Genomic DNA, 14,664 nt, shown 5'->3' on the forward strand with positions numbered 1-14,664 from the left:
GATTGAGAGGGTGAAGGCATGTACAGAGCATCAGATTGGGGAAGAGCAGTGCAGTTTCAGAAGTGGTAGAGGATGTGTGGATCAGGTGTTTGCTTTGAAGAATGTATGTGAGAAATACTTAGAAAAGCAAATGGATTTGTATGTAGCATTTATGGATCTGGAGAAGGCATATGATAGAGTTGATAGAGATGCTCTGTGGAAGGTATTAAGAATATATGGTGTGGGAGGCAAGTTGTTAGAAGCAGTGAAAAGTTTTTATCGAGGATGTAAGGCATGTGTACGTGTAGGAAGAGAGGAAAGTGATTGGTTCTCAGTGAATGTAGGTTTGCGGCAGGGGTGTGTGATGTCTCCATGGTTGTTTAATTTGTTTATGGATGGGGTTGTTAGGGAGGTAAATGCAAGAGTCCTGGAAAGAGGGGCAAGTATGAAGTCTGTTGGGGATGAGAGAGCCTGGGAAGTGAGTCAGTTGTTGTTCGCTGATGATACAGCGCTGGTGGCTGATTCATGTGAGAAACTGCAGAAGCTGGTGACTGAGTTTGGTAAAGTGTGTGGAAGAAGAAAGTTAAGAGTAAATGTGAATAAGAGCAAGGTTATTAGGTACAGTAGGGTTGAGGGTCAAGTCAATTGGGAGGTAAGTTTGAATGGAGAAAAACTGGAGGAAGTGAAGTGTTTTAGATATCTGGGAGTGGATCTGTCAGCGGATGGAACCATGGAAGCGGAAGTGGATCATAGGGTGGGGGAGGGGGCGAAAATTTTGGGAGCCTTGAAAAATGTGTGGAAGTCGAGAACATTATCTCGGAAAGCAAAAATGGGTATGTTTGAAGGAATAGTGGTTCCAACAATGTTGTATGGTTGCGAGGCGTGGGCTATGGATAGAGTTGTGCGCAGGAGGATGGATGTGCTGGAAATGAGATGTTTGAGGACAATGTGTGGTGTGAGGTGGTTTGATCGAGTAAGTAACGTAAGGGTAAGAGAGATGTGTGGAAATAAAAAGAGCGTGGTTGAGAGAGCAGAAGAGGGTGTTTTGAAATGGTTTGGGCACATGGAGAGAATGAGTGAGGAAAGATTGACCAAGAGGATATATGTGTCGGAGGTGGAGGGAACGAGGAGAAGAGGGAGACCAAATTGGAGGTGGAAAGATGGAGTGAAAAAGATTTTGTGTGATCGGGGCCTGAACATGCAGGAGGGTGTAAGGAGGGCAAGGAATAGAGTGAATTGGAGCGATGTGGTATACAGGGGTTGAAGTGCTGTCAGTGGACTGAACCAAGGTATGTGAAGCAGCTGGGGGAAACCATGGAAAGGTCTTTTGGGACTGGTGTTGGATAGGTGGATGTGGTTTTGGGGAATTGCACATGACAGTTTGAGAATCAGCATAAACGAATGTGGCCTTTCTTTGTCAGTGCCTGGTGCTACTTCAGTGTGGGAAACAGCTGTCAAGTATGAAGAATTATCAGTTATCTTCATACTTGATCGCCATTCCTGCATTGGTGAGATAGCAATTATATTATTATTTTTTTTTTTATTATTTTGCTTTGTCGCTGTCTCCCGCGTTTGCGAGGTAGCGCAAGGAAACAGACGAAAGAAATGGCCCAACCCACCCCCATACACATGTATATACATATACGTCTGCACACGCATATATACATACCTATACATCTCAATGTACACATATATATACACACACAGACACATACATATATACCCATGCACACAATTCACACTGTCTGCCTTTATTCATTCCCATCGCCACCTCACCAGACATGGAATACCATCCCCCTCCCCCCTCATGTGTGCGAGTTAGCGCTAGGAAAAGACAACAAAGGCCCCATTCGTTCACACTCAGTCTCTAGCTGTCATGCAATAATGCCCGAAACCACAGCTCCCTTTCCACATCCAGGCCCCACAGAACTTTCCATGGTTTACCCCAGACGCTTCACATGCCCTGATTCAATCCACTGACAGCACGTCAACCCCGGTATAATAATAATTATTATTATTATTATTAGTAGTAGTAGTAGTAGTAGTTGTTGTTGTTGTAGTAATAGTATGTTCTTTGATTAGTATCATCAATATATTAGTATCCATGTCATTTGCACAGTGGGAGATGGTGGTGACTCAGTGTGTCACAGAAGGTGATGACTCATGTGCTACCTGGCGTAGCACCACCTGTGCGAACATCTCCATTGTTAGTATGAGGTAAGATTAAAGCTTATTCCATTACTGACTCTTTAGTCATTAAACTCTGGAAATCTGATTAAAAAACGAAAAGGCATAATTACAAGTGAATAATAGTATTAAAATCAGTAAGGCTTCCTTGAAATAGTGGTTTGGATTGCCAACATTGAATCATAGACAGCCCATTTTGTTTCAAATTCTGGGAAGGGCGTTCAGCCCACAGCCAACCCAGCTGCTCTTATTGTTCAGGGCTGGTCAGTCAGTGGGTACCATGATCCCTGCCGTTGTCAGCTTAGCATATTTACAACCTTTTGATTGCGTTGTAAGGTTATTACGTAGAAATATTTTTGTCTGTCTTTCTTGAAAGTTTACAGTAAAAAGAAAATAATGCTTCACTGCAATTTGTAATTAAAAGTTTAGAAATATCTCTACATACAACTATAATTATGAAATTTTCTTTTAAATATCCAAAGTTTTCCTGAACTTTGCATAGAATTTATTATAACTAACATGACCACTGACCAAAATTCTTTCAAATTGGTAAACTTTGTGTTGTTTTCCATCTAAGTGCTTACAGAACAGTATGGAAAGAGCTTTAGCTTTCTCTCCAATAAATAATTCCATATTTTCAATTTTTTACCTCAATCTTTTTCTCTTTGCATTTAATTTTTTATAAGCTCCACCTTACAGCTTCCTGTCTTTCCTTCTGCTGCTTCTGCCTCCTTGTTTGCATCTTCACCAAACTTTTACGTATGTCTTGCTGAGTCTTTCTTCTGTCTTGATTGTTTCTAATTCTTCACATCAGCAGTCAATGTTTCTTTCTCTCCATGCTACTCCCTCTTTCTTAGTTCCCCCATTACATTCCCTTTACTCCAAACAAGTATGCCCTCTTAGCCTTCCCACACTTATCCTCTCCAAATGACCACATCATTTCAGCTCACCCTCTTCAGCTCTCTAACTCTCTCTTCATATAACAATCTCTCATTTTTACCCTACCATATGTGAAATCAACCCTTCTTACACCACATAATGTCCTCAGACATTTTATTTTCAACACATCCACCTTCTTCCATATTTCTTCATGTAGGGCCTACATTTGCATCCAAATAACATTACTCGGACTACTGAACCATCATTTATTATACCCATATTTGCCTCACCCGCCTTGTTGCATCCTTCAACTCCCATGATTCCATACACTGCAATGTCCACTCTTAGGTATCTAAAACACCTCTTTCACAAGGTTCTCCATTCAAAGTAACAACCCAGTCTGTCTCTTTCCCCTACTAAACTTAATAACCTTTTTTTTATTCTCAGTAGCTCTCAATTTCTTCATGAACTCGCTCATACTCAAAGACCAGCTTCTGCTGTTTCTTGCTCAGACCCGCCTCCACAGACATTACCCATGTAGCTGGGTAGTGTAAGGAACAGTGACTTAATTTACTCGCATCCTTGCTCTATCTTTTAGGTATGATACACCAAAACCAGAGCCCCTTATCCACATCCAAGCCACACAGACCTTTCCCTGGTTTCATGACCACTTTATATACCCTGGTTTAGCCGTTGACAGCATGTCACCCTCTGTGTACCATGTCTCTCCAATTTAATCCATCTTGTGCATGCTTCACACTCTTCTGCTTGTTCAGGTTTGGCTTATTAAAGTTTACATGGGGCATGCATTAGATATCCATGATTAGGGCTTTCAGTTGCTCATGATTTCCCAGCTTCAAAAAAGATTACAGAGTTATTTGTAGAACTATAAGCCAATATACGATATCTGTGTTGGACATTGAATGATCTTTTGCTCCCACTGAAAATCATCATAATCTTGTATTGCCAGAGCAGCTGAGTAAAGTTATTACAGCCATGGTAACCAAAATTTTAGATTTGTTAATGTGAAGTATAATGAAGAACAGACTTTCATCATGATTATTACATTTGGATACATTAATGGCTTCTAACAAATGTTTATAAAGAATATATGTGATGTTACACGTATATGTTGGCCTTAGATGAAAAAAGAATTCTCAAATGTGTGATTTTAGTAGGAATTTTTTTTTTTTTTTTTTTTTTATACTTTGTCGCTGTCTCCCGCGTTTGCGAGGTAGCGCAAGGAAACAGACGAAAGAAATGGCCCAACCCCCCCCCATACACATGTACATACACACGTCCACACACGCAAATATACATACCTACACAGCTTTCCATGGTTTACCCCAGACGCTTCACATGCCTTGATTCAATCCACTGACAGCACGTCAACTCCGGTATACCACATGACTCCAATTCACTCTATTCCTTGCCCTCCTTTCACCCTCCTGCATGTTCAGGCCCCGATCACACAAAATCTTTTTCACTCCATCTTTCCACCTCCAATTTGGTCTCCCTCTTCTCCTCGTTCCCTCCACCTCCGACACATATATCCTCTTGGTCAATCTCTCCTCACTCATTCTCTCCATGTGCCCAAACCATTTCAAAACACCCTCTTCTGCTCTCTCAACCACGCTCTTTTTATTTCCACACATCTCTCTTACCCTTACGTTACTTACTCGATCAAACCACCTCACACCACACATTGTCCTCAAACATCTCATTTCCAGCACATCCATCCTCCTGCGCACATCTCTATCCATAGCCCACGCCTCGCAACCATACAACATTGTTGGAACCACTATTCCCTCAAACATACCCATTTTTGCTTTCCGAGATAATGTTCTCGACTTCCACACATTATTCAAGGCTCCCAAAATTTTCGCCCCCTCCCCCACCCTATGATCCACTTCCGCTTCCATGGTTCTATCCGCTGACAAATCCACTCCCAGATATCTAAAACACTTCACTTCCTCCAGTTTTTCTCCATTCAAACTCACCTCCCAATTGACTTGACCCTCACCCCTACTGTACCTAATAACCTTGCTCTTATTCACATTTACTCTCAACTTTCTTCTTCCACACACTTTACCAAACTCAGTCACCAGCTTCTGCAGTTTCTCACATGAATCAGCCACCAGCGCTGTATCATCAAATTACAGAGGTATAAGTTTGTTGAGTATTCCTGGTAAATTATATGGGAGGGTATTGATTGAGAGGGTGAAGGCATGTACAGAGCATCAGATTGGGGAAGAGCAGTGCGGTTTCAGAAGTGGTAGAGGATGTGTGGATCAGGTGTTTGCTTTGAAGAATGTATGTGAGAAATACTTAGAAAAGCAAATGGATTTGTATGTAGCATTTATGGATCTGGAGAAGGCATATGATAGAGTTGATAGAGATGCTCTGTGGAAGGTATTAAGAATATATGGTGTTGGAGGCAAGTTGTTAGAAGCAGTGAAAAGTTTTTATCGAGGATGTAAGGCATGTGTACGTGTAGGAAGAGAGGAAAGTGATTGGTTCTCAGTGAATGTAGGTTTGCGGCAGGGGTGTGTGATGTCTCCATGGTTGTTTAATTTGTTTATGGATGGGGTTGTAAGGGAGGTAAATGCAAGAGTCCTGGAAAGAGGGGCAAGTATGAAGTCTGTTGGGGATGAGAGAGCTTGGGAAGTGAGTCAGTTGTTGTTCGCTGATGATTTAGTAGGAATATTCTATCTTAATGTGCAACAGATACACTTTCCTGTGCCTGATAAAACCTATGTACTGCACTGTGCTTATGGTGAGGGAGCTTTACACTCGTGTGAGCTCCCTTCCGTAACTTTCTATTTTCATTTTTCTGTAGTCCTTAGTACTTCACTTACCTTGTTTCATTTGCCCACAACTCTTTTAGTATTACAATTCTCTGGAGGTGGCATTCTGGTGACTGGTTAGGTATAATGTTGACCCTGAAGTATCTTAAACAAATTCTTGTTGCTTATATCCTGTGAAAGTATATTCATGTTCAGGCCTATTTTTCACTTTCCCATGATCATTTCTTTGCATTTATTCAGGTAGACTTTCTTCAGCCTTGTACCATACCCACTCTGGAGCAGGTCTCTCACTCTTCATAAGTTGATGCAATCCTTCTCCATTCTTTATTAATTGTGTAACTTTCACATTTGCAAAAATATTTTAGAATGAGTTCAGTCCATGTAGCAAGTAATTTAAATATATCATGTAGAACTATAATCTTAAGACTAAACCCTCACATGCCGATTTGAGAAGGCTACTCTGACATGATTCTTGTACTGTAATTTCCTATCCACTGGTAAACAGAGAAGAGGTAGTAAAAGCTTTGTGGAAGATGAATGCCAGCAAGGCAACGAGTTTGGATGGTATTGCAGTAGAATTTATTAAAAAAGGGGATGACTGTATTGTTGACTGGTTGGTGAGGTTATTTAATGTATGTATGTCTCATGGTGAGGTGCCTGAGGATTGGCGGAATACTTGCATAGTGCCATTGTACAAAGGCAAAGGGGATAAAAGTGAGTGCTCAGATTACAGAGGTATTAGTTTGTTGAGTATTCCTGGGAAATTATATGGGAGGGTATTGATTGAGAGGATGAAGGCATGTACAGAGCATCAGATTGTGGAAGAGCAGTGTGGTTTCAGAAGTGGTAGAGGATGTGTGGATTAGGTGTTTGCTTTGAAGAATGTACGTGAGAAATACTTAGAAAAGCAAATGGATTTGTATGTAGCATTTATGGATCTGGAGAAGGCATATATATGATAGAGTTGATATAGATGCTCTGTGGAAGGTACTAAGAATATATGGTGTGGGAGGCAAGTTGTTAGAAGCAGTGAAGAGTTTTTATCGAGGATGTAAGGCATGTGTACGTGTAGGAAGAGAGGAAAGTGATTGTTTCTCAGTGAATGTAGGTTTGCGGCAGGGGTGTGTGATGTCTCCATGGTTGTTTAATTTGTTTATGGATGGGGTTGTTAGGGAGGTGAATGCAAGAGTTTTAGAAAGAGGGGCAAGTATGCAGTCTTTTGTGGATGAGAGAGCTTGGGAAGTGAGTCAGTTGTTGTTCGTTGATGTTACATCGCTGGTGGCTTATTCATGTGAGAAACTGCAGAAACTGGTGACTGAGTTTGGTAAAGTGTGTGAAAGAAGAAAGCTGAGAGTAAATGTGAATAAGAGCAAGGTTATTAGGTACAGTAGGGTTGAGGGACAAGTCAGTTGGGAGGTAAGTTTGAATGGAGAAAAACTGGAGGAAGTGAATTGCTTTAGATATCTGGGAGTGGATTTGGCAGTGGATGGAACCATGGAAGCGGAAGTGAATCATAGGGTGGGGGAGGGGGCGAAAATCCTGAGAGCCTTGAAGAATGTGTGGAAGTCGAGAACATTATCTCGGAAAGCAAAAATGGGTACGTTTGAAGGAATAGTGGTTCCAACAATGTTATATGGTTGCGAGACGTGGGCTGTGGATAGAGTTGTGTGGAGGAGGGTGGATGTGCTGGAAACGAGATATGTGGAAATAAGACAATATGTGCTGTGAGATGGTTTGATTAAGTAATGTAGGGGTAAGAGAGATGTGTGGTAATAAAAAGAGTGTGGATGAGAGAGCAGAAGAGGGTGTTTTGAAATGGTTTGGTCACATGGAGAGAATGAGTGAGGAAAGATTGACTGAGAGGATATATGTGTCAGAGGTTGAGGGAACGAGGAGAAGTGGGAGACCAAATTGGAGATGGAAAGATGGAGTGTAAAAGATTTTGAGTGATTGGGGCCTGAACATGCAGGAGGGTGAAAGGCGTGCAAGGAATAGAGTAAATTGGAACGATGTGGTATACCGGGGTTGACGTGCTGTCAATGGATTGAACCAGGTCATGTGAAGCGTCTGGGGTAAACCATGGAAAGTTCTGAGGGGCCTGGATGTGGAAAGGGAGCTGTGGTTTCGGTGCATTATTACATGACAGCTAGAGACTGAATGTGAATGAATGTGGCCTTTTTTGTCCTTTCCTAGTGCTACCTCACGCACATGAGGGGGGAGGGGGTTGTTTTTTCGTGTGTGGCGAGGTGGCGATGGGAATGAATAAGGGCAGACAGTATGAATTATGTACATGTGTATATATATGTATATGTCTGTGTGTGTGTATATATATATGTATACATTGAGATGTGTAGGTATGTATATTTGCGTTTGTGGACGTGTATGTACATACATGTGTATGTGGGTTGGTTGGGCCATTTCTTTCGTCTGTTTCCTTGCGCTACCTCGCTGTCGTGGGAGGCAGTGACAAAGCAAAATGATAATGATAAAAAATATCCACTGAAGAAATCTTAATCTTCTGCCAGCCATAGCTTCCAACTTCTTACCAAACTTGTGTCAAATGCCCTTGATCATTCCAAGAACCCACAGTCTCTCATTCATCTCTGATATCTGAATTGGACTTTAGTCTTTTGTAGAAGTCTAAGTGATCTGTTACGTGTGACATTCTCTCCCTGAAATCATATGCTTTTTGATTATCTTTTCAAGTATTTTGTAACCACACCCATCAGAGAAAATTGTCTGTGTTCAACACAATTTTACAATGTCGTAAAGTTAGGCATAACAATTGGCCACTCCCTTGGCACTATGATCCAGTGATGTGATATATATCAGATGCTTCTGCACTCTCATTTAGCTCATATAGACTTCAGGACCACAGATTCAATAATTTTTGTAAATACTTTTTCTGGGACCATTGCATGTTCTTTTCTATCCCCCTGCATGTACCATATGCTTCATTGGCAAGTTGCTTCCCCATAATCTCGTCTCTTGACAAGTGCTGGCCTGCAGATGCTTCTGAGTGTGTTTTAATGACTTAGTGTGAAAATATGAAGTACATTAAGAATTAATATGAAAATTGAAGAGATTGAATTCATGAAAAAGTATGTATTAGTGTATTTTGAAACCAACACAGCCTTCAGTGAAATTACCTTATAAAAGAGTATTTACAGCTTGTTTTGTTAATTTTATCCTTTTCACAATTCTTCATAAGACTACCCTCTTCATTCAACACTTAAGTGTTGAATGCCGAGGAACACTTGATGTGGACTTTTGGAACTCGTGTTTCTGCTTCATACAGCAGTCCTCCATAGTAATTCAATACTTACAAAATTACTAAATATACACATGGATTATTGAGCCAGGACAAAGACTGCTGTGTGGTCGCAACATGTCACTGGAAATACGAGTTACAAATGTGCTTCTTACAGGGAGCAGCAGACCAGGGGATGGAACTTCCTGGAGGGCTTTATTAGCAAGATCTTACAAGGAGCATCCAAAGGCGCCTTTGGCAGAAAATAAAAGGGACTTCAATATGGGTTTGATGGTTCCCAAGAAATTGAAACAGCTAGTAGCAGACCTTGAAATCATTATTGAAATGCAGTACTTCTTAACGAGATGCAGAGGGTCTGCATCAGCTCAAATCTTTACATATTCAGCTTATGCAAGCTGTTTGTATAGTATTACACTTTTATTTTACTTTATCATCAAGTTACCATGATTAAGAGTTTTCTCAGAGTGGTAGAATTGCATATGAAGTTTGTAATTAGGTACAGTATTGTTTACTTAATGTGAAAAATTTCTATTCTTCAGATACTGTAATAAATATGTCAATAAATGAAATTTGTCTTTCAAGCAGTTCAGTATTCCTAGCAAGGAACTAACAACACAGCATTGCAATGAGTCACTGTGAACATATAAAATCAAGGTGAATTAGAAATACCAACATTCACAGACAAAATGCAGCACATCTGTCTTCAGCAGATGGACCTTCACTTCACCCTCGACAGATGCAACCTTCACTAGTTTGAAAATTATTCGAACATGAAAGAAGAATAAAAATACAAAAAGAAACTGAGCAAATATGACATGCTTTTCCCCATATAAGATATGGGATATGATGGATCTATAGGGTGTAGATGCAGCTACAGGATATGGGATATGATGGATCTAGGAGTGCAGATCCACCAGCTTTAGGATATGGGATGTAATGGATCTAGGGGTGCCAATCCAGCTTTAGGATATGGGATATAATGTATCTAGGGTTGCAGATCCAGCTCCAGGATATGTGATATAATGGATCTTGAGGTACAGATCCATCTGTAGGATAAAAAAAAGTTGTTATTCATCTTCATGGCCAGCTGTCAAGTCGCTCACAGTGGGGTCACCTCTAAAATGTTTGTGCTCTACAGCAGAGTTCCCCAAGGAGTAGTTCTTTCTCCAATCTCTTCATACATAATTTATGGTTACCTTCAGCAAATCACGGTTTAAAGGTCCTCTCCTATGCAAATGACATCACAAGCACAATGCCCGGACACCACAATAGCAACAACAAACATCCAGTGCTATGTTACATAGTGGCTCACCCAGAAGAGAATGTCTGTATCCCCCACAGAAATCTTCAGTCACTCTTTTAACCCAGACAGTCGTGAATTCCACCTGCACCTTGCAGTTACCTTGAACAGACAATCACTGCCACTTGACAAAACACTAGCTATTCTGGGACCACATTCAATCTCCACACCACAAATATGAAAACAAAAGCACCATACAACCTAAATTCCCTCAGAGTACTAATTGGTATCCATTTTCGACAAGATAACGAATTCCTTGGTATCTTTAACAAACATTTCACCCGATTTACCCAAGACTGCCTCAAAGAAACTGGGCACCCTGTTTAGATGTCAAAATTTCTTTTTTCTTCAGATCAGCTGCTCTGTTTATACAAAGGACTGATCCGTCCTTGTTTGGAATGTTGCTCTTGCATCTGGGTGGTTCTAGCTCTGCATCCTTACTTGACAGAGTTGTTTTGAAAGTGGTCTCCCACACTAACTTCAGAACTTGATCCACTTGCCCTCACCACAATGTTAGTTCACTTAACCCCCTTCTATAGGTATTAATTTGGATTTTACTCCCAAGAGCTGGCTGCTTGTGTACCCCACCATTAGCTAGACCATGCAACATTCGGCAAGCTGCTGAGTCACATGATAATTTGTGTGGCCTTTGGCAACTCTCGGATGGGCTGTCTTAAAAACATTTATTCACATCACCCTCCAACTTTACCCTTTCACACACATTCCCTACAAACCAGGTTCTTCAGATTCTTAGTCTAACCTGTCAACAGAACTGTGTCATCAGCTACTGTGTAGTCTAACCTGTCAACAGAACTTGTGTCATCGGCTACTGTTTAGTCTAACCTGTCAACAGAACTGTGTCATCAGCAAACAATAACTGACTAATCACTCAGGCTTCCCCACCCATCCAACAAATTGAAAACTTGCCCCTAACTCCAAGACCCTTGCATTCAACTTCTTAACAATCCCATCCTGTTATATAAGCTTTCTCAAGATATATAGAGGCCACATATAAATCCCATGTTTTCTCTATATGGTTCTGACAATTCTTCAAAGTATGCACCTTATAAACACATCTTCCACTCTTGAAACCACCATTCTTCCCCAGTCTCAAGTTTAGGGCATGTGCATACCACTACTATCTCGGTCACCACCCTACCGTACAGATTACCATGTACACTCACAAACTTATAATTCTGTAATATGAACATTCACTATTGTACTTGCCTTTATACAATGGCACTGTACAGCCATTCTGCCCATCCTCAGGCAGTTAACTTTGAGCCATACATACACTGAATATCAACCCACTAATCAACATTACAGCCTCCCTCTTTCTGGAGAAATTCCAGTGCAATCCCATCCACTTCGGCTGGTTAGCTACATTTTGTTTTATGCAAGACGTTCACCACCTCTTCTCTTTTCATCAAACCACTTTCCATGACTGTCTTCGCATACATCAGTGTCCCTAACAGCCCCCACAATTACTATCCTATCATGTGACACATTCAACAGTCTTTCAAAATACTCACCTTACCTCCTCTTCACTTCTTTGCATCTTACCACTCCCTTATGTGCTCCATTTACTAATGCGTCCATTTGTTCTCTTGTTCCTCTCGCACAATTCACCTCTTTCTAAAACATTTTTGTACCCTTCCTAAAGTTTGCTGGTACTCTTCTCCCCCAACTCTCATTGGCATTCTTTCAGCTCCAACTTCTTTTTGACCAAACACTTCCTGTTATACATATCCAGTCACTGACACTCCTTCTTTGAAGGTAATGGCCATACACCTCACTTTTCTCTTTCACTATCAGCTTCCTCATCCCAGCACTTACAGCTCTTTTTCTTACACCCACATCCCACTTGCTTACCACAGACTTCTCTCATACATGTAAACACTGCTTCCAAAAATACCTTGCATTCCTCACCTACTCTCCTCGTTTTGTTTACTCTCACCGTATATCATTCTTTATCCTTACTCCTCTGGTATCCCTCATGCAAACCTCTTTCCCAAGTTCACTCATTTTCACAACTGTCTTTAAAATCATATCATTTCCTCTTTTCCTAAAACCTCTACCAGTTTTCACCCTTGCCTCCACCGAGAAGCATGCCTGTCAATTAGAACATAATCCAGTAATGCCTGCTTATCATCAGTCTCACTCAGCCATGTATATTTATGTATCTCCAAATATTCCCAATCGCCAGTCCCTTTTGAACACAATTCCACATGCTGATCACCACTGGGCTGCTACACCCAGTCATACCCTTAACTGCTACATCACCCAGTTACATTCAGATCACAAATATACTTATGACACACTACTCAAAATTCAACCACAAACCAACCACATCCCAAACAGGAAAGTCATGAATAAAAAACCTTAAACTCCATCGAGAAGCAACTACTCACCCTCCCTTCATAATCAATGCTAATTCCGCACTTCTCTTTATAGTGATTTTTTTTATACCACAATTAGATACATCAAACAACTGATGCATATTGTTGATAAATTTAGCTGTGTAGATGGCTTCTTTGAATTCTTTAAGGATGCAGTAAGTTGTAACGCCTGCTGCTACACTTCTGCTTAAGGTCTGTGTTGCCAAGCTAACACACATCTTATCAAATGTATTGCGGTAGATGTGATTGTCTGACAGTTTAGGAGCAAGACATATTGAAAGTTTCTTATCAACTGTTCAACATAGTTCCTCTTTATAATATTGCCATTATACATCATATTTTAAAACAGGGGGTAGCAATGCTGTTTCCTGTGGAGTGGGGTAGCACCAGGAATGGATGAAGGCAAGCATGTATGTATATATACATGTGTATATATGTATAACATATGTGTATATGTTGATATGTATGTATATGTGCATGTATAAGCATTTATGTGTATATGTGTAAATGAATGGATGGGCCATTCTTTGTCTGTTTCCTGGCGCTACCTCTCTGATGTGGGAAACAGCGATTGAATGTTATGATAAAAAAACTTTTAATTAGATAAGGGGTATCATTAAAGAAATAAACTCTGATTATCTCCATTCATGTTAAATGGGAAGAGCTAGATATGCCAAGTCTCTTTAGCACTGCTTGGTTTGTTACAGCCTGGTAACAAACAGCATAATTGGGTAGTAATCCTGTCTAGTTTGATTTTATTCAAGCAATGTTATCATTTTTTGTAAAATATGCGGCCTTATGGACCTGTTGAAAAAAGAAATACCACAATGTTTGCTTGTACTTCCTGCACGAACCTTTCACCATGAACATCATGGCATATTTGAGCACATTTCTCTGAGGTTTCATACTCTCCCATGTCTTCCATGCCTTCGAACTTGTCTTTACTTCTGTTATGATATGTGACAGATTTGACTGAAATGGCATCATATACCATGCCACATGTCTTGTCCTTTGTTTCTAAGTTTTTGACTTTCTTTTCTAAAAAAATCAAATATTGATTGATTCCGCTCAGGAATAAACCTTATAGAATTAACCTAGTAGTGTACTGAGTGTGTCTTGGGAAGAGCAAAATTTTTAGCATGTAAATTATACTCCCTGGTGCAACTAAAATAAAGGCCAAGTGAAAAGCTTTTCCTGTCATTTGAGTAGCATCTACCTTTCTTTTGGATAGTTGACAACTTTAACTGTGTTTTGAAAAATTCTGATGGAAAACCTTTAAGGTATTTAGATGTATTTGAAATTATGCTAGCTGGTAAGATGCACTTTTGGTTACATCTTGATTCAGGACTTTTTCAGTGTATCAACTCTTCAGTAATCTACTGATCCTTGTTCTATACCTGTGTAGCAGTTTGGATATTCTTTTCTTACTGTTTGAAACTTCTCTGTCGACATATGCTCATGGACAACTTATACATTAGTGTTGGCAGTTGTAATCAGATTAACATAAGGATATAATGAGTAATCTAATAATGTCAAATACCTATGACCCACAAGCATTTCTGATTATGCTATGCTGAACAGTAGTGTAAAAACATGAAAGGAAAACTGTAATGCAGCAAATTTTATAAATATAAAATCAATATCTGAAATGATAATCTTTCAGTAAATACAAAAGATGTATAGATCTGTAGTACTAACCTTACAGTCATAGCTTGAATTTTGACTATATTCAAACATAATAAAAGTTAAAAACATGAAAATTTGATTGTGCAATATACTCTTCTGAATAGGGTTAGTAAGATCAGGATTGGACTTTTCTCATTGCAGCTTTTTGACAAAGAA

At 40.0% G+C, this 14,664-nt stretch overlaps 1 long non-coding RNA gene across 1 annotated transcript; it reads left to right on the forward strand.

Moving 5' to 3' along the window:
- Positions 1–2,097: 2,097 nt before the first annotated feature.
- On the forward strand, positions 2,098–9,700 carry LOC139745904 (uncharacterized). The gene is made up of 2 exons (XR_011712019.1): positions 2,098–2,196; positions 9,281–9,700. It is a non-coding gene; the product is annotated as an uncharacterized lncRNA (long non-coding RNA).
- Positions 9,701–14,664: the final 4,964 nt, after the last annotated feature.

This window comes from Panulirus ornatus, chromosome 63 (genome assembly GCF_036320965.1).
Source record: "Panulirus ornatus isolate Po-2019 chromosome 63, ASM3632096v1, whole genome shotgun sequence".
NCBI classification, from domain to species: Eukaryota; Metazoa; Arthropoda; class Malacostraca; order Decapoda; family Palinuridae; genus Panulirus; species Panulirus ornatus.